The sequence below is a fragment of the Podarcis vaucheri genome (genome assembly GCF_965113315.1).
Source record: "Podarcis vaucheri genome assembly, chromosome: 14".
NCBI classification, from domain to species: Eukaryota; Metazoa; Chordata; class Lepidosauria; order Squamata; family Lacertidae; genus Podarcis; species Podarcis vaucheri.
Window position 1 is genome coordinate 14,334,056 of NC_138752.1, and position 19,812 is coordinate 14,353,867.

General features: G+C 44.5%; 1 protein-coding gene across 4 annotated transcripts in view; it reads right to left on the reverse strand.

Annotated features, from left to right (window-relative positions):
• FBN1 (fibrillin 1) overlaps positions 1-19,812 on the reverse strand; it is a 217,779-nt gene that overhangs the window by 155,505 nt on the left and 42,462 nt on the right. The gene's annotated exons all lie outside the window — the stretch shown is intronic.

Here is a 19,812-nt window from a genome sequence, read left to right on the forward strand (position 1 = left end):
ACTTCCACCCACTCATATTATACCACCCAAAATAATGTAAGGAGCAATCTATCAGCAAATGAAACCAGGACTATTACTACAACACAGAGGCTGGGGACATCAGGCTCAGGGACAAGATGTGGCCCTCCTCCGGCCCAGGCCTATCAATCTGGCTCTCAGAGTTCTCTCCGTACCACCTATTCTCAGCAGCCTTGCTTCACATATACTCCTCGAATATTTTAACCTGCCTGAAATGCGTCCCTGAACTCTGATGATGATTCTTGCATGACTGGATGGAGGACACAAAAGGGCATGGAAAAAGTGTGTTGACAGTAGCCTGAGGTACACAGGGGGTGGGGAATGCATTAATTCCTCTGCCCACTTTTGCCTCTGGTTCTGCCTGTGGCTTCCTGAAGGGAATACAACTTTCAGCTAAAAAGGGTTCCTCACTCCTGCAATAGCATTTATAAACAGGGTTGTGGGGGGAAGGTATCACCCTCTGTATGTTGTTCGACTCTAAACTCACAACAGCCCCGGCCAGCGTGGTCAATGGTCAGGGACACTGGCTCCAACTGCCCAGGGGGCCAGGCACCCACAATTTTTTTTTGCTGTGGGTGCCCAGCTTCTGCCCAACGCCACCGCATGCCACCGGCCACTGCCTTACCTCCGGCACTTTGGCGCCACAGTAGCAACTAGGTCGCAGCCTGCGCTTCTGCCGTGGGGCCTCGGTTGGGACCCACTGTGGCCATGGGTGCAGCCTCAGCAGTCCCCAGCAGAGGCCCCACTGCGAAGTCTCAGGCCGCAGTCCAGTTGCCAACACTGAGCACCTATGCCACACCTCGACGTCAAGACGGCACGACATGCACCCACACTGGGCACCCACAGTCTGGGGCCCAAGTTGGCGCCACTGGTCAGGGATGAAGATGCTGTGGCCCAGCAACACCTGGTTCTATGCCAGTGAGCACTGTAATGTAAACTATATATTTAAAGAAAGAAAACTTTCTTCCAAAATGAACCACGCTAAATGGGATGGATCGTTTGTGTTTTATTAGATTATTCAGATTACTCTAAATATTATTCTTATACATCTCTTGCCCAAAGGACAATTTAAATCACTGTGCCCATGTCCCCTTATGTCTTTAGAGTTAAAGAGAAGAAATTACAGAATTATACAACAAATTATATGTATTGTCAAAAGTTTCCCTGCAGGAGTTCTGGCCTTGCAAGACTTAGTACTATCTTTGCCAATTTAAACGTTTGCTTAGGGGGGAATTGCTTTTTATAAAAAAACTTTATATAGAGAAAGAATATTTGGAGACCTGGAACAGCGATTCCCAAAGAGAGGGTCATGCCTCTGCGTTGATCACAGGCACTTGACACGATCTGGAGAAAGTTAGATATGCTTATGTTCCTTTTAAATAAATAAAAAAATGTTATGATCCTAGGAGATTACAGTAGTGTAATATAAACCTACGTACTGTAAATGGCATAACTGCAGAATGGAGACTTTAGCTTGGCGTGAGGACTTGGTTTCTTTCAGATGGATGAAACGGGGACTGAAACTTGGGAAGAGATGTGGGTTTTCAGAGCAAGAGAGAAAGTATGTGAATCTGGGTGGCTGGGTTGGTGTTTTCAAGCATATTCCATGGAGTGCTGAACTCAGGAAAGAGTCATGGGTGGCTTCTATAATTTTAGGGATAGGGTGGCATGAGGAACAATCAGGAACTCTCCTTCCTGACAAAATCCTATTCCCATTCCACATAATTTGGCCCCGTGACACCTCTTCACTGCTTTGGCTACCTCTAGACTTCCAGGTCCAATTTGAAGTAGCAGCAATTGCCTTTAAAACCCTTATCAATTTAAGACCAACTTACTTAAAGGACGAGGGATGTGGGTAGCGCTGTGGGTTAAACCACAGAGCCTGTGACTTGCTGATCAGAAGGTCGGTGGTTTGAATCCCCGCGACGGGGTGAGCTTCTGTTGCTCAGTCCCTGCTCCTGCCAACCTAGCAGTTCGAAAGCACGTCAAAGTGCAAGTAGATAAATAGGTACCACTCCAGTGGGAAGGTAAATCGTGTTTCCCTGTGCTGCTCTGGTTCGCCAGAAGCGGCTTAGTCATGCTGGCCACATGACCCGGAAGCTGTATGCGGCCACTAAAGCGAGATGAGCGTCACAACGCCAGAGTCTGCTTTACCTAGAGATGCCAGAGATTTAACCTGGCAACTTCTGCAAAGCAATGCTTAGCCATAGCCCTTCCCCATTTGTGATGTTTCAATGGAGCTTTATCATTTTCTGTACCTTGCCCTGTGTATTATGTAATTGATGAAGGATGGAATATAACTGCAAATAGTTAAGAAATAAATAACAATTTTATATAATTTTTAAGCACCTAAGAGAATGCTTGTGTGTGTACTGTAGATATATGGAACAGCAGCCCTGCCTGAAGGCTTACAATGTATGCAGTGCTTGTAGCAAATCATTTCACAGAATCATAGAGCTGGAGATTTCTGTTCCTTTTCAGCCTCTGGGCTGGGGCTTAAGCCACAAGTTTGCTTTTGAACGATTCTCCTTTTCTTTCTTCATTTGATTACAGTAAGCTGTGTAATAGAGGGTGGAGGCCTTTGCTTGGTGTCCAAAGAAAGTGAGTAATAATTGACCTAATGTACAGAGCATATGAATAAACTATTCTTTTGGTTAAGAAATTTATGCTTTACAGGGTGTGCTGAAGTTCACATCCCTCTTCCACCCCCCCTCCCCATCTTCCAAAATTGCTTAAAATGCTCAGCTGCTCTATTAAATTTCTAATTCAACAAAAGAGTCAAATGCAAAGAATGCATGAGATAAAAACAGTTTGATTTGAATCCAATCACTGGGGAAAGGAACTGGTCTGTCTTGAAACAGCTGTTTAGAAAATTTGATCGAAATAACTGTCTCCCTTCATGGTAGTTCATATCAGCCCCCAAATTACGGAACACTTTACTTGGTGGAACTGACAAGAAGACTGTGCAGAGGTTCAGATTGTCCCCTAGATATACAAGGTGTTATGATTTGCTGTAAGGAGGGGAGATGGTTTTTGTCTCCTGCTCAGTTGACCTCCTGAGTAAATTCAGGACCTCTCCTCTACATAGTTATTAGAGCTGGCATGGCTGCAGAACATTTTCTCTGCCTGAAATACTTTTTTAAAAAAATAGCAAATCAGCTGTACTCTAGGAATTCTAAGAAGTGACAAGGTGCATTGTATGGCATGTCTGAAACAAAATTTAATGCTGCTTAAAATCCAATTGCTGTTGACCAGCAGCTCAGCAGAGGCCCAGCTGTTGCACCTGCTTTCTTCCTGTCTACCTTTACACGTACAAACAAGAAAATACCTGCAGGGAATAAGGAGTATACATCCAGGCAACAGAAAACGAGCTTTCATTGCCCAGAGGCTCGCCTGAAGGATAGCTGTTGTGCCTGGCCTCTCCCTCTCACCACTAGACCATAAAACACCTGCTGGCTGAAGTTGATGGAAGCTGAGACTCCAACAACATCTGAGGGGCCCTAGGCTCCAATCACTCATTATAAAAGCTGCTATGCATCTCTACACAGACCCCCAAATGCATTGGTGCAGTTTTGTGTCCAGCTTACAGTTGGGGAATGCAAACAATAGTATTGAAGAGGGAATAAGAATATAGGGATGGCTTTGTGTCCTAGTGAAGCACATGGGTATGCCAGAAATGTACTCTTCCCGTTGCCTCTGACATCTGTGCAAGGGGTTGACCACCTTATATTTTTAGCCCAGGGATCAAGAATCTGTGGCCCTCCAGATGATGGACTCCAACTCTCATCAGCCCCGACCAGCATGGTCAATGTTCAGGGATGATGAGAGCTGGAGTCTAACAGCATCTGAAGGGGTACAAGTTACTCTACCTCATTTTAGTCTGATATTTTTATCTTTCATTTCCCCCAGAGAGCTTAAGGAAGTGCACATGGTTTGCTCTCCTCCAAATTAAAATCTGCAACGGCCCTGCAAGCTAGGCTGTACTGAGAAAGAGTGACTGGCTGAAGGCCTCTCAGTGGGCGACATAGCTGAGCAGGTATGTGAACGTATGAGCTGGAATCTGCATTTTGCCCAGTAGAGCTCTATTAAAGAACTCTATTAAAGGTAAAGGGACCCCTGACCATTAGGTCCAGTCGTGGCCGACTCTGGGGTTGCGGTGCTCATCTCGCTTTATTGGCCGAGGGAGCCGGCGTACAGCTTCTGGGTCATGTAGCCAGCATGACTAAGCCGCTTCTGGAGAACCAGAGCAGCGCACGGAAACGCCGTTTACCTTCCCGCCAGAGCAGTACCTATTTATCTACTTGCAAGTCCTAGGCTCTGTGGTTTAACCCACAGCGCCACCCATGTCCAGAGCTGGCATACATCCGGTTTAAAAGAAAAGCTTTAAAAATCAAAGAAAAGCCCCAAAACTTTTAGGAATGTGGTAACCCCGAGGTAGAGGCATGTTTTAACTCAGTGACACTCTTTGGTTCTGTTGGAGGTTTTTGGGTGGGGGTACAACTGAAGCTTTGTTTATATTTGCAGGTAACCTTCAGAAAGCCATTTGTTCTGTTGTGTTACTAAAGATAGTCTTCCCTTCTAACATGACACCGTTTTTGCAGGAATGGGTTAACAACTTCTAAACGCATCACCACAAACAGTTACTTGGCTCATTTCTGATGGAGAACTAGATCAAGATACAACAGAACCCAACTTGGCTTAAAGTACAAGCAAAGCATTTAAATAAAAGTAACCATAGACGTTAAAACAATATATACAAGATAATAGTGACATTAGATGAAACAAGTCTGTTTGCATCCCATGATACTGCACAAAACTTAGGAAAAGCATGTAGTTTGGAAATGACTGAAGAATTCTGTTTTCTGAGAATTATTTGCTTTAGTTAAGGCACACAGAGAGTTCCCAGTTCTCTTGGCTATCACTATAGGTTTCAAGGTGTGTGTGTGGGGGGGAATACTATATGAATTGGGGGGGGGGAGGAAGGCTCAGCAGAATTTGCTGCAGTCATGGTTTCAAATGCCTTAAATAACTCATTGACTCCATATTATATTTCCATATTAGCAGAAATAAAACAAATTAGCAAGTCTCTGCTATCCAGTTTGTAGAATGGATACAGACTGCACAATTCATCTTCCCTTGGCATAGACTGAGGTTAATGGCCGTGAAATTTGGGGAGATACTTTTATCAGAGCAGATGCATATTGGCCAAGTGTGTACACACACCTCTGGGCTGCTCTTCCCAGATAATCTCAGGTACCATTTGACAAGGTGAGTTACGTTCTTCTCATGCTGTAGCCATACTCCTGAGACAACTCCCAAAAGGATGGTTTTAGTGCACTGCACTGATGCTCACGACTGTGCCTCAAGGCACGATGGCAGGAACTGCTGGCATGGGAGCGTGACACATGCAAAGGAGAAAATATGGCTGTGTGGAGACCAGGCAGCCTCACTCACTGTTGCAAATCAGCACTGTCTCAGGATGAAATTACTAGCCTGCAGCATGAAATGGCAGGCTACCAGCTTCAGCTCAGGCAAAATGCATCTGGGAAGCTGCAGAGTTGGGCATGCGGCTGGTAGCCTCTAGTCAGTATTCCTTCTAAAGTGTGCCTCCTACTGACTCAGAAGGAGCAGCAGTGGCATTAAGGACAATCTGGAGAACAGCAAGTTTGTTTGCTTGTTTATTTCAAGTTAAGATTTGTATAGGAGAAAAATGAAGACTGTATCTAGCTTGGAAACCATGCAACGTAATCTCTGGTGGCAGGGCAAGTTTTGTGGATACTGTACACTGCTGTTGTCAAAAACAGATTGTTCAGTGACTATGTAAGAAGTGCAAGCCTGAGCAATATTTGGATGCCTGAAATTACTTGCCATATCCTTTCTAGCGGCCCACTGATCTCTTCTTCAGCTCCCAATCGCTTTTTCTGCCCTTGAGTCCCAAAGCAAAATTGGCATGCAGCCTAATTTCTACATGTTTACTCAGAAGGAAGTCCCATTCAGCTGACTGAAACTTACTCATTGATTGAGATTTACTCCCTGGTGTGTTTAGGTTTGCAACCATAAGGTGCAATTTTACACACACCTACTTAAAAGTAAATGCATTGAACTCAAATGCACTTAATTCCAAGTAAGGAATTGAATCTTTAGGGAGATACATACATTTTCACAGTGATTGTTTTTTTAAGGGTTTCTGAAGCAAAACGCTTTACTGTCTGTAACTGCTGTCATGCTGAAAAATATCATTCAGGCATTTTTGTAAAACAAGAGGAAGGCCTTTTGCCTTGCATGAGATTGCTGAGGATGGGACTGAGTGCAAGGTAAAAAGGCAAGATGAGGTCATTCTTGAAGTTGTAGCTGGGAGGGTTAGGGAGTTCCCCAAACCCAAGCCAGCAAAACACACAAGTATGTCCAGCCAATACAGTAAGAATCTTGGTGCAGGCTTTTGAGACACAAACAACAAATAGCTAGACAATATAAACATTTGAGAGGCTGTTCTTAGGGGGTGGGAGCTGATGTTCCCACCGAGCTGATGTTCCCATCCTTCTTAGCTGTTTTAATACCCTGGCACAAATATTTTTCTTCTTCCTTGCTTTAATGCACACAGCATTGCAACTTGGGCCAGCTAGTAATGCCCGTATGGAGGGAGGGGGATCAGAAAGGTGATTTAAAACCAAACCGTCTCTATCCCTAGAACTGTAGCTGAGTGTTAGTTCAGAACAAGAGAATGAAGCCCCCAAATTTAGGGCGCTTTTGTGCCTGCACAGCAATTCAGGAGTTTCCAGACTTCTGTAGTGCAGGTTCATCTCTCGCTCTCTCCTGGTGGAGAGAATAAAAAACTTTCCTTGTGTATAAGATGAATTCTGCAGAAGACGAAATAAATCTGCCTTATGTAGTAGATGTTGATGGTTAGGAGTTTACTCTCCAAGAACTCAGTAAAATTTGTTCCAGAAAACAGTTTCGCCAAATGCCGTCCCAACATACACCCAAAATTTTAACCAATAGTTAAACACTCTGCCTGTAAGTGTTTAACTATTGGTTAAAATGTTTGGGGATGTTGGAGCATCATTTCCATAAACTTAGGGGAGGGGCTTCCTTTCCAAACATAAGCACAGTGAAATGAAAAATTCAAGTGTCCCTAATAGAGTTCTTAAGGGACGCAGGTGGCACTGTGGGTTAAACCACAGAGCCTAGGGGTTGGCGATCAGAAGGTCGGCAGTTCGAATCCCCACGACGGGGTGAGCTCCCATTGCTCGGTCCCTGCTCCTGCCAACCTAGCAGTTTGAAAGCACGTCAGAGTGCAAGTAGATAAATAGGTACTGCTCCGGCAGGAAGGTAAACGGTATTTCCGTGCTCTGGTTCGCCAGAAGCAGCTTAGTCATGCTGGCCACATGACCTGGAAGCTGTACGCCAGCTCTCTTGGCCAATAAAACGAGATGAGTGCTTCAACCCCAGAGTCGGTCACAACTGGACCTAATGGTCAGGGGTCCCTTTACCTTTACCTTTAATAGAGTTCTTAACACTCTACTCTGAATAGCTGGACAAAGTAATCCTAAACACGGATCCGTACTGCCAGGCAGGGGGTTAGGATGGAGCAAAGGTTTTTCTTCAGCAGCAGAGGCTCCACCCACTAGTGGCTGTGGTCCATGGGGATTGGTAGGGTAGAAGACTGGGAGGCCAACAGTAGGTGGAGTCAATGACAAGTGGCTTTGGAATGTGGCTCCACTGCATATTCAGTCTGAATATGCTCTCTGGCCATAAGTTAAGCTTGGTCCCCAAATCAGGGATGAGGAACCTGTGAACCTCCAGATGATGCTGAACACAAACCCTGTCGTTCCTGACCATTGTTCATGGTGGATAAGGTGGCTGTGGGTTGTGAGTCCAAGAACATCTGGAAAGCCGCAACTTCCCTATCCCTTCGTCTAAGTTCCCTAATGTTTGGAAGCCCAAAGATCTGAGTCTTATGTTCCCTCCTCAACATTTCACCAGAAGTGTTCAATTGGGATTGTCTGTAACATATGCTTTTTCTTGGCAGCAGAACATGACTCATCGGCAGCACACAGACTCAACAGACACCACATGCAGTAAAGAATGAACACAAAATGTTCAGTATTGGGAGCACTTTGACAATCTAAGCATTAGATCATTTTCAGATGGCTGAAGTTCTAGAAGTGACACGGTTTACTGATGTCACAAACCAACCCCGGAAGTAACTGCAAGGGTGGCTGAGTTCTTATCAATAGCATCTCTTAAGAGTGGTGAATGGCACAATTTAGCAGGAAGAAACTCCAATGAAAATCCTCATTATTACATATCTTTACATGGCTGTTTATTTGTATATATTTTAATTTTTTATATACGGATGTTTTATGGTGGCCTATATTTGTAAAGCTTTGGCAAAGTAAGTAAAGAGCCAGTTTTTCAAAACTTGCTGCTTAGAATTAACCATCTTTTCTGACATGCTTTCTGGAAATGAATAAACATTATTCACATCTTTATGGTAAATATTTTATCAACTGAGCTGATATTGACAAATTTTCCACCACCTGCTTAAAAAAATAAATCTATTTTTCCCCAATGTTTTCAAATATAACACTAAGGTTTCTTGTTAGTTTACAGCTCTTAGTTTGTCTAGAGAAGACAAACCATAGGCCCAGGTGGAGACAATACAGTATGTCAAATACACAATACAGTTTCATGGCTTCACCACACAACACATAGTACTACTGGTTTCAAGCACATACTTCTCCATTCTCCTTCTGAGAAGCACAGCCCAGATCAGGAACGGGGGTGGGGGAAGAATCTACCACAATAAAATAAAATTGGAAGGTAATTCTATTAACCTATTTGATTTCTCCTGCACGCAACATGTCAAAGCAAGTAAGCGATCTAGGAGCCCACCACAATCACCACAAAGTCCTCAGTGTTTTTTTCTGCAAGTGAATTGATTTTTTGCTTTTTGAAAATTCCAATTTACTGTATTTTTCGCACCATTGGACGCACTTTTTTACTCTTAAAAAGTAAGGGGAAATGTCTGTGCGTCCTATGGAGCGAATGTGTGGTGCCTGGAGCCAAATAGCCGGAGTGCGGCACACTCTTGGACTGGTCTTTGGTAGTGGTGGTGGAGCCACGCTCCCCTGCCGGCAGCCTCGGCTTCCCCCTGCAGCCCTGGGAAGCTTTGGAGCAAGGGGAGGGCTGTGCACCCATGCCCCGCACTCTTGGGCTGCTGAATGGGGGTGGGGGGTGCTGCTCTGCCAACAGCCTGCCCTTCCCCTCAAGGTTTGGAGCAGTGGGCAGGCTATGCGCCCATGCCCCACACTCTTGGGCTGCTGAATGGGGGTGGGGGTGCTGCTCTGCCAGCAGCCTGCTCTTCCCCTCTAGGTTTGGAGCAGCGGGCAGGCTGTTCACTGCAGTGGCGTAGCGTGGGTTGTCAGCACCCGGGGCAAGGCAAGTAATTTGCGCCCCCTAACCCGTGGATTTGCGCCCCCTAACCCTAACCCCCAGATGTTGCGCCCAGTGCGGCCGGGCCCCCCTGCACCCCCCACGCTACGCCACTGGTTCACTGAGAGAGGGGAGGAAGAGGACGGAGAGGAGGGGGACCAAGAAGCTGGGTGAAGGGAGATGAGGTACCATAGGTTGCCGTGAGTGGAGAGTCATGGTAGAGAGCAAAGGAGAGGGAGCAGTGAAGGGGAGAAATTGTAGACGTCACCTGAGGAGTTTGGGTGAAAGGGATGGAGAGGAGGAGGCTGGAAAAGGGGACTGTTCTGCTTGGGGGGGGAGAGAAAAAAGTGGGGAAAAGGAAAGCCTCCCAAGCCTGCCGCTGAGAAGCTCTGCTTGGCTGTTTCTTGACTGTAATTCAAGTAAAGGGAATGTTTGCGAGCAGCTGGCAGGCTGTTCGCTGAGAGAGGGGAGGAAGAGGATTGAGAGGAAAAAATGTGGCATTAGCAATACTTTGGATGGATACGAAGATGGTATTTTTCATGAAGATAGCGAAGAAAGTGATGTCAGTGACTGTGAGCAACTGAGCTTCATAAATTCTGACTTTAGCAGCGATTGGTTCTTGGGGTTCACAGAAGACTAGAAGAGTACTCAAACCTTAAAGTCTCTCTTCATTTGTTAATAACAGTGATGATAGTTCTTAATGCCATTGTCGACTGCTGTTCACTTTACATGACTGTAATGTGATTCTGATATACCGGTTGTTTATTAAATACAGTAGTTTATACAACATTTGATTCAGAATATTTTTTCCTTGTTTTCCTCCTCTAAAAACTAGATGCGCCCTATGGTCGGGTGCGTCCAATGGAGCGAAAAATATGGTACCCCTCTGCAGTCACAAGAATTCAGTTTCCTCTCTGGCAAAACATTGCCTCGGTCAAACAGATGCTGAATTCTATACAAGACCCAACTCTTCTGTTCTTTAAACTGTGCATATTTATCTACGCTAATGTGCATATTTATCTACGCTCATGAAGTCTGGGTGTCCCAAAAGGGAAGAAGCGTCAAGCGGGATGATGAAAACCTCTTAACCCAGCATTTCCAAATTCCAAGCGCATCTGGAGGCCTAGATTCAAAGTTCCCTTCATAATTACACAAGAACTTGGCAGACTAGAATGGCTCATATCTTGGATATCTTGGGACAAATTCCATTGACACCCACATGATATCATGGTCATATTTGGCTATATGAATATGCGATGTCTTGAGTTAAAATGCCTCCCACTAAAACGTTAAATGTGGCATGCCAAATCCTTCTTTTCTACCCTTTCTGGACAAAGTTGCACTATTTAAGCAATCTTGAACTCTAATATGACATAGTTCAACGTCAACCTAAGGTTTTGCAAGGACCCTGAAAAAAAATGTTAGATTTGGGCTTTCTAGCAGCTAAAGTTTAGCAAAGCTTCAAAACCCCAAGGATACATATTGTTGCTTTTATAAAACATTTAGAAATACACAGTGGTACCTCGGGTTACATACGCTTCAGGTTACAGACTCCGCTAAGCCAGAAATAGTGCTTCAGGTTAAGAACTTTGCTTCAGGATGAGAACAGAAATCGTGCTCCGGCGGCACGGCGGCAGCAGGAGGCCCCATTAGCTAAAGTGGTGCTTCAGGTTAAGAACAGTTTCAGGTTAAGAACGGACCTCCGGAACGAATTAAGTACTTAACCCGAGGTACCACTGTAATGTAAAGGTGTGCAGAAATCTGCATCAGGGTATTTGGGCTGTACGCAACTACATCCTAATCAGAGAATACTTGCTAAAATTACTGGACCTATTTAATTGCTCATCGTCTAACATTGTGTATGCCATCAAATGCCAACAGTGTCCTTCAGCTGTCTATATTGGACAAACAGGCCAAACCTTACGCCAAAGAATAAACGGACATAAATCTGACATCAAGAATCACAAAACAGAGAAACCAGTAGGAGAACACTTCAATCTCCCAGGACATTCTATACAAGATCTCAAAGTAGCTGTTTTACTACAAAGGAATTTCAGAAATAGACTGGAAAGAGAAGCTGCTGAATTGCAACTCATTACCAAACTTAAAACCATGGAGAGACCTGGTCTGAACAAAGACATTGGATTCTTATCTCATTATACATGACTAAGCCATTTTTCACCTTCTCACCCCTTGCCTTTTCCTATAAGACCTATTACAGTCGTTAAGAGTCGTCAACAGGCTCATCTCAGCTACCTGCCAATCTCCCATTCCCACCACCCTTCTGAGTAATACCCCTCCCCACCTTCTCACTATATAGAAGGGTCTGGCAACTTCTGTTTCAGTGTATCTGAAGAAGTGCGCATGCACATGAAAACTCATACCAAGAACTAACTTAGTTGGTCTTTAAGGTGCTACTGGAAGGAATTTTTTTATTTTGACTATGGCAGACCAACACGGCTACCTATCTGTAACTGGACCTAATACGGCTAGCATTAGATACAACTCTTTGCGATGACAGAGGTTAGAGATTTGAAAACTGAAGGGAAAACCCCCACTGCCTAATTCTAAACCCATTTACTTATATGGAAGACCCAGTTAGATTAATTGATCTCCCTTCCAAGTAAAAGTGCTTGGGTTCACAGGCCAAGAGCAACTCTACTGAGAAATAAAAGGCATAGAGTTCAGTCAGGGATACTCCTAGCAGAGACAGGCCTTGGTGGGGAGTACAAAAATGTAGTAATTTCTAATGCAGCTATTGCAGTAAAGTGATGGGGGATGCGATATAGCACCCTGCCAAGGGTGCAAGGGATTCCCAGGTAGCTGCATATAGAGCGACAGCCTAGATCTCCCCTTCTGAGATTTTTCAAAGAATCTTTTACCTTTTATTCAAACAAAAGACCCCAAAGCAGATCTTCGCCTCCATATAGCACATTCAATACAAATTCTGCATTCTCTGCTTAACAGTTTGCAATCAGATTGTTTTCTTATATCATCTACTTCGTTCCGTATACCTTATTTAGGCCTCTTTCCCTACAGTCCTATTCCAGTGCCAAATAGAGCAAGCAGACAGAAAAGAAATACAGGAAAGCTACTTGTTTCTTACAAAACTTCCAGAGATCAGCTGGAAGTGTGAACATATCTATTGCAAATGTTATTAATCATTGTTGAATAGTCATTTCCTCCTTTCACACACACATACCCCATCATTGCAACTGCAAATTCAAGCTTAACACAACATGAATTATATTTCCCAACAGAAAATCATAATCAAGCAGCATTTTCAAATTCAAGATCTGTTATTTCTGATACCCCAAAGAGAGATAAATTATGAAGTGGATGCCAAAACTCTCAAGTTTGGGTTTCCTCATAGACAAATCAAATAGACAATTCAGAATTTAACCATGATTGCTTTTTTTTAATAACCATGTTTACTTAAGGTTAATGGGACGCGGGTGGCGCTGTGGTCTAAACCACAGAGCCTAGGGCTTGCCGATCAGAAGGTTGGCGGTTCAAATCCCTGCGATGGGGTGAGCTCCCGTTGCTCGGTCCCTGCTCCTGCCCACCTAGCAGTTTGAAAGCACTTCAAAGTGCAAGTAGATAAATAGGTACTGCTCTGGCGGGAATATAAATGGCATTTCCATGCGCTGCTCTGGTTTGCCAGAATCGGCTTAGTCATGCTGGCCACATGACCCGGAAGCTGTACACCGGCTCCCTTGGCCAGCAAAGCGAGATGAGCGCCGCAACCCCAGAGTCATTTGCGAGTGGACCAAATGGTCAGGGGTCCCTTTACTTAAGGTTACAGTCCTAGATACCCATAATGCACCAGGGAAAAAGAACATCTACGGGCAGAGATCTTTTGATCACCAGGCAGAACAAACGAACAAAGGTTTTAAACTGGGAACACTCTGACAATTGAAATTAAAAATAAATAAATCATACCACCACTGGTTGTGTGTACACTTCTTCCCTGGGTAGTCTATGAATTATCTAGTATTATGCTCTTAGTGACTGTGTTCGGATGTCACAATTAACCATGGTTTATCATTACAGGAATGAGTCTAGGTAATCTTTGGGCTTACAAACTCCTCCTACTTGCATAGAGGAGTTCAGATGTTTTCCGTTTTAAAATTAACCACAGCTTGTTGCATTGTCCAAATCCAAGAAACTGGAGTTAATCTTAAGTATGGCTTGTTTGAAAGAAGCCAACTTTAAGCCACTGGTTATAAAGCGGGTTTATTTTGATAAGCCATGATTAACACTAACCACAGCTTACCGTATTTTTCGCACCATTGGACGCACCGGACAATAGGACGCACTTTGTTTTAGAGGGGGGAGAACAAGGGGGAAAAAATCTCCCCCTCTCTGCCCAGCGCCCCTTCAGTGAAGTGGCAGGAGGCGCTGCACAGAGAGGGGGAGAACTTTCCCCCTCTTGTTTTCCTGCTCTAAAACAAGGTGTCCTTTAAGGTGCGTTCAGGCGGCTACCTTGGAAGCCTGGAGAGCGAGAGGGGTCGGTGTGCACTGACCCCTCTCGCTCTCCAGGCTTCAGGTTCCTTTCGACCTGCTCTTTGGGGCTGGCGGGGGAAGCCCACCACCAGCCCCAAAGAGCAGGTCAGGGAGCAGCGGAAAGGCGCAGCGGAGAGGCTCCTGCCATAGCCGCGCGTCACCTCTCCAGCCGGGAGAGGGTCGCGGGAGGCTGCTTTAGCCCCGCGCGCGCTCTCCCGGCTGGAGAGGTGACATGGGGCTGTAGAGGCTCCTGCCATAGCCGCGCTTCAGCTCCCCAGCCGGGAGAGCGCGCGGGGGGGGGGCTAAAGCAGCCTCCCGCGACCCTCTCCCAGCTGGAGAGGTGACACGCAGCTACGGAAGGAGCCTCTATAGCAGCGCGTCACCTCCCCAGCCGGGAGAGCGCGTGCGGGGCTAAAGCAGCCTCCCGCGACCCTCTCCCAGCTGGAGAGGTGACACGCAGCTACGGAAGGAGCCTCTATAGCTGCGCGTCACCTCCCCAGGCAGGAGAGGGTCGCAGGTGCTTCTTTAGCCCCGCGTGCGCTCTCCCGGCTGGAGAGGTGACGTGGGGCTGTAGAGGCTCCTGCCATAGCCGCGCTTCACCTCTCCAGCCTGGAGAGGGTCGCGGGGCTACGGCGTCTTCGCTCCATAGGACGCACACACATTTCCCCTTCATTTTTGAAGGGGAAAAAGTGCGTCCTATAGAGCGAAAAATACGGTAGGTGGGCATAATGCTAAACTTTGGTTATGAAAGTTCCATTTGAATGAGCAGCAAAAGCTTTCAGTCTCCTTCTCACAGTCACAGCAAAAAGGGAGGGAGGGTTTGCCATAGCTCATTCAAGTAATGGAAAACCATAGTTCATTATGACACCCAAATGTAGTCAATGGCCTGATTTAGATTATCATCCCAGGCTTCAATTGTCCAAACAAAGCCATTCTCTATTTTGAAGGTGAATGTTCTGCTAATGACTTACTTAATTGAATTGATTTATTCAGAAATACTCTCAATTCTTTTATCTAGAAATACTCTATTTCTAAACAGAGAAAATAACAACTATCTGTGAAGTTAACAATCAGTGTGCATTAACCATCTGTGTAGTCATGAAATACTACTGTGAAAGCTTTATATTTTAGAACCTCTCTCACAAAAATATGAAGCCATTTACACTATACTAGTGTGGCCCTATTGTTCAGGTATCTTAACAGCTATGCTAGATAAACGTTTATGTCTTTTATTTATATTGAAGTCCAGGAAAGAAATGTAGCATCACAAGTGTATGTCTTTGTCATCAAATGTACTGCTTAGAAGACAGTTCCAAAAAGGGTTTTCTTGCGGGAGGGGGGATGGCAGTAATTATAGGTTATAATACTAGTTTAAATGCAACAAATGTTTTCGGGAAATGACTTGTACTTTTATCTACACTTTACTGTTTGCTTTCTATACCACTCTCAGGGTGCATTGTCTTTTTTCTGCAAATTATACCAGTTATATAAGAACACAGTAGTAAAGTTGCATTGCTTCAATATTGCCCAATTTGCATTTTTGCCAAAGTTCTTTGGATGTTATTTTTTTTTTTAATGAGGGCTGCAGACTTTAGTAGATTTAACTGGTAGGATATGCAAATATATACCGGTATTTAAATCAATAAAATAAAAAGCAACGAGATATTCAGCTGAAATGGTTTGGCAGCTCTGATTTTTACCCTTTGCCTTTGCTAGACTCACAGGGTGATCAAAATTCTGAAATATATATCCTGCTGCAGAGAAAGAGAGCTGAACAGGACCGACGCCGTGAAGGAAAGCCAGACATTGTTTGCACATGCAGTACATACACGAGGGAGGTACATGCTACAATCTTAATATTTGAAGTGACTGGAGTCCAAGCCTGCTGTCGTCTGACTCAAAAGGAAACTCTGGGCGGGAGCGTGATTCTGCCTGTACTTTCCACTGCATTTAGAAACAAGAAATATAGGAATCACCAAAGGTCTGAACCTGTGGAGAGTCAATGCCACTCAGTGTAGATAATGCTAAGTTCAATAGACCGAAGCTCTGTCTTGGTAGAAATCAGCTTCCTATGTATGTACCCGTAACAACTTCCAAATGTTACTAGAAATGCCTTGATACTCTCTCATTTCAGTTTGTGTGGAGCTTCAGTTTGTAATGTAATTTCTTCTACAGTTTGATAGGACTAGATGTCCCTTGAAGTCTCTGCAGTTTTCAATGTATCAGCATTAAGTCAGCCTTGCAATCAACAACTTGGCTGGCACCTGAAGGCGACCAGGAATTCCATGCAGATGTGTGAATGGGCTGAGCCAGGAGCAACAAATCTCTCCTTTCCTCTGCCATCAGTACACTTGATTTCCATGTTGACTGAGGAGGAAGAGGTGGTGGCCGAGGACCACTGGGTATGCTAGGGCAGAAGGCAGGGAGACCAACCATAGGTAGAGCCAGAGGAAAGGACAGGCAGTCAACTAATTTTGTCTCCATCCTCTTCCCTGTTCAGGGCGTGACTGAGACTAAGGTGGAAGGTGGCTGGCAGCAGTGGCGTAGCGTGGGTTGTCAGCACCCGGGGAAAGGCAAGTAATTTGCGCCCCCTAACCCGTGGATTTGCGCCCCCTAACCCTAACCCCCAGATGTTGCACCCAGTGCGGCTGGCCCCCCTGCACCCCCCACACTACGCCACTGGCTGGCAATGCCACCCCCTGGACCGGATTTAAGAAAGCAGGTAGGCAATCTGCTGGCTGAGGACAGACTGCATTGGGTGGGGTGGTACCCATTTTCCCTAACAGAGAGGGCTCCACTAGGAGGACGGGAAGCTTATTCTGCAGTCAAGATCCTCTTCTATCAGCCTGTTTGGTGGAAGGCTTTTTATTTTTATTATTTATTTTTATTTTATTTTTTCAAAAAATAGAAATAAAGCAAAGAACAATACATAACACTGTAAACACACTTATATACATATTTTCCAAAACAAAAACTAATAAAAATAAAAAGAAAGAAAATTAAAAAATTAAAAATATAAAGAAAAAAGGCAAAAGAAAAGAAGCAATACTTTTCATAACCTGGAATATTACCAAATTCTTGCTTCAAATACTGCAATATATGAATCTTATTAAAATATTATAAAAGACTTCCACCTTATTCACCACACTTCTCTTGGTGGAAGGCTTTTTAAATAGCCTGCTAAGAGGCTTGAATCCTGTGTTTCCATGCTGACTCCCACTAAATTTTGTGTGCTTATTTACAAGGCTGTATGCAATAGGCTTGGAATTACTCCCATCCAGTAGCCGATGATGTGATACACAGATATCCCCATAAGTTATTTGCCCAATTTTACTACATTAAGTACTTCGGAAAGTTAATATCTAAAGGTGGGCTATAACTATTGTAAACAAATAAAAACATGATGGAATAAAAAGACATTAACTTTAACAACATGTTTGAAACACAGTCCATCTGAGAGCCATGAAGACTGAATGAAATGTTTTTAATGAGTTGCAGAGGTAATAGATTCCCATTTCAAAACAGTCCATTGGCTCGGATTGATGAGTACTTGTGACTAATGATGGCATCTGTCAACAGGCTGGCTGCTCTGGAGCTATCAAAACTAAGGTTAGCAGATTTTTTTCAATGAATCCAAGGACACTTTTCAACTTCCTACTAAACAGATGGATTTTGTGAGGGGACTGATTTGTAAATCTGGGGACATCCGGTAACCTTAATCAAAACCTTTCAATCTTTTTACAGTTTAGGTTGCCTACTCTATACTCACAAAAATCAGCTGCTGTGTCTTGAACCAACACTGATTTGTTACTCCCTGTTACACTGGTTGGCAAAATGAACCAGTTGGCTTTGCCACTGGTTGGCAGGAGAAAAAAACTGTACACAATTCCAATCAAGGTATAAACACCACAAGTGACAACCCCATGCGACCATGTGTATTTGGGATTTTTAGAAACATATAAATAGAAAAGTGGTATGCATCCTTAAGTCTGGCAGTTGTTGATTCAGATTTAATCCCAAAACTGTTTCTCTGTTGCATCTTCAGTACCAGTATCACAAAGGGAAGGGCCACAGTTCAGTGGTAGAGTATCTGCTTTGCAATCCCTGGTATCCCCCCGGAAGAGCTGAGAGAGGATCCTGTCTGAAACCCTGGAGAGCTGCTGCCAGTCAGTGTAGACAATACTGAACTAGATGGACCAGTGGTCTGACTCAGCACAAGGCAGCTTCCATTGATTCCCGTGAAGTCCCCCCTCCCCTTCACAGAGCTACAGTAAGGTAGGGGGGATCAGTAAAGGTAAAGGGACCCCTGACCATTAGGTCCAGTCGTGACCGACTCTGGGGTTGCAGCGCTCATCTCACTTTATTGGCCGAGGGAGCCGGCGTACAGCTTCCAGGTCATGTGGCCAGCATGACTAAGCTGCTTCTGGCGAACCAGAGCAGCACATGGAAACGCCGTTTACCTTCCTGCTGGAGCGGTACCTATTTATCTACTTGCACTTCGTGCTTTCGAACTGCTAGGTTGGCAGGAGCAGGGACCGAGCAACAGGAACTCACCCCGTAATGGGGATTCGAACCGCCGACCTTCTGATCAGCAAGTCCTAGGCTCTATGGTTTAACCTACAGCGCCACCCGCGTCCCCTAAGGGAGGGGGGATTAGCTGAATGCAAAAACTGACCTTAGCAGTCAAAATAATTCAGCATGGGCGTGATCATGTCTCATTCAGCATTTTTTAAGCCTTGCTAATTTCTATGCAATAAGTTTAGCATGGGGTTAAGACTCAGAAGTCTGGCTCAAGTGCACCCCATCATTTTAATGCTGGGTTTAAACAACAAACATGGGGTGCACGGAATTGTTCAAACTTTGTAAGTATACGGACAACTCTGCTCAGTGCCAAATGTATGAGACCTCTCTCTGCTGTTTTCCTCTCTGTGGCTGAACACAGTATAAACAGTCCTTCCACTGCTCCTAACATTTGGCTGCTCTCTGTAACCACCTATTTTTCCTGTGTGGAAGAGTTAACCGTAATGCTGGATCCAATCCTACCCTGGCTTGTAACAGTTTGCATTCAAACTGCTCTCTGTAGCTACTGGAGTTTCTCCCAGGTTTAGGCTTGAACAGAGCCTACATACATATGAGAGAGAGAAAGGTGGACTTGCTTGACTGAGTATATAATAGTCTGCTTTATATGTAACCCATCATATGAATTTTCCAGACACCAAGTTAGCCCATTTGTTCAAATTAAAACATACGCTATCTGCAAAAATACAAAAACAGACAAACGATAACTACAGTTAAACAGCTATTGCTGTCACCTCTCTCCAGAATGCTCTTAAACTTGATTTAATTTCCTTGAACTACTTCGGGCACAGCAGATAAGTAGGGCTGTGTTCTCATCTGGAAACAGCTGTGTGTGTTGCTATGGCTACCCAAGCAAAAAAAAAGTTCACAAAACTGATAACAAACTCATGCAAGTTTTACAGAAGAAGAACTCTGCAAAGCTAGTCAAAACAAAGCACGAGACTTGAGGGAGGATAGAGTATAACTCCGATACTTAAGTGTGGCTCCAATTGCCAAAACATTGCCCAAGACATTCTGTGTATATTAAACAGCAAGCTAAAATGTACGTGATTGCATTCATTTTACTGGCCAGCTTTTACAGCTAAAAATGAAAAATGAAACAAAATGAACTCCCAAGTTTCCTTTGCCTTTCATCCTCATCCCCATCTTGAAATAAAAAGTATGCAGACCTCCAACACATCTAAATTCCAGCAGGGGTGGCCAAAATTCAGTCCTAAAAGTGCACGTATAGCACTGAATCTCTAAAGTCCTGCACCTCAAATTCTGTACAGGTTC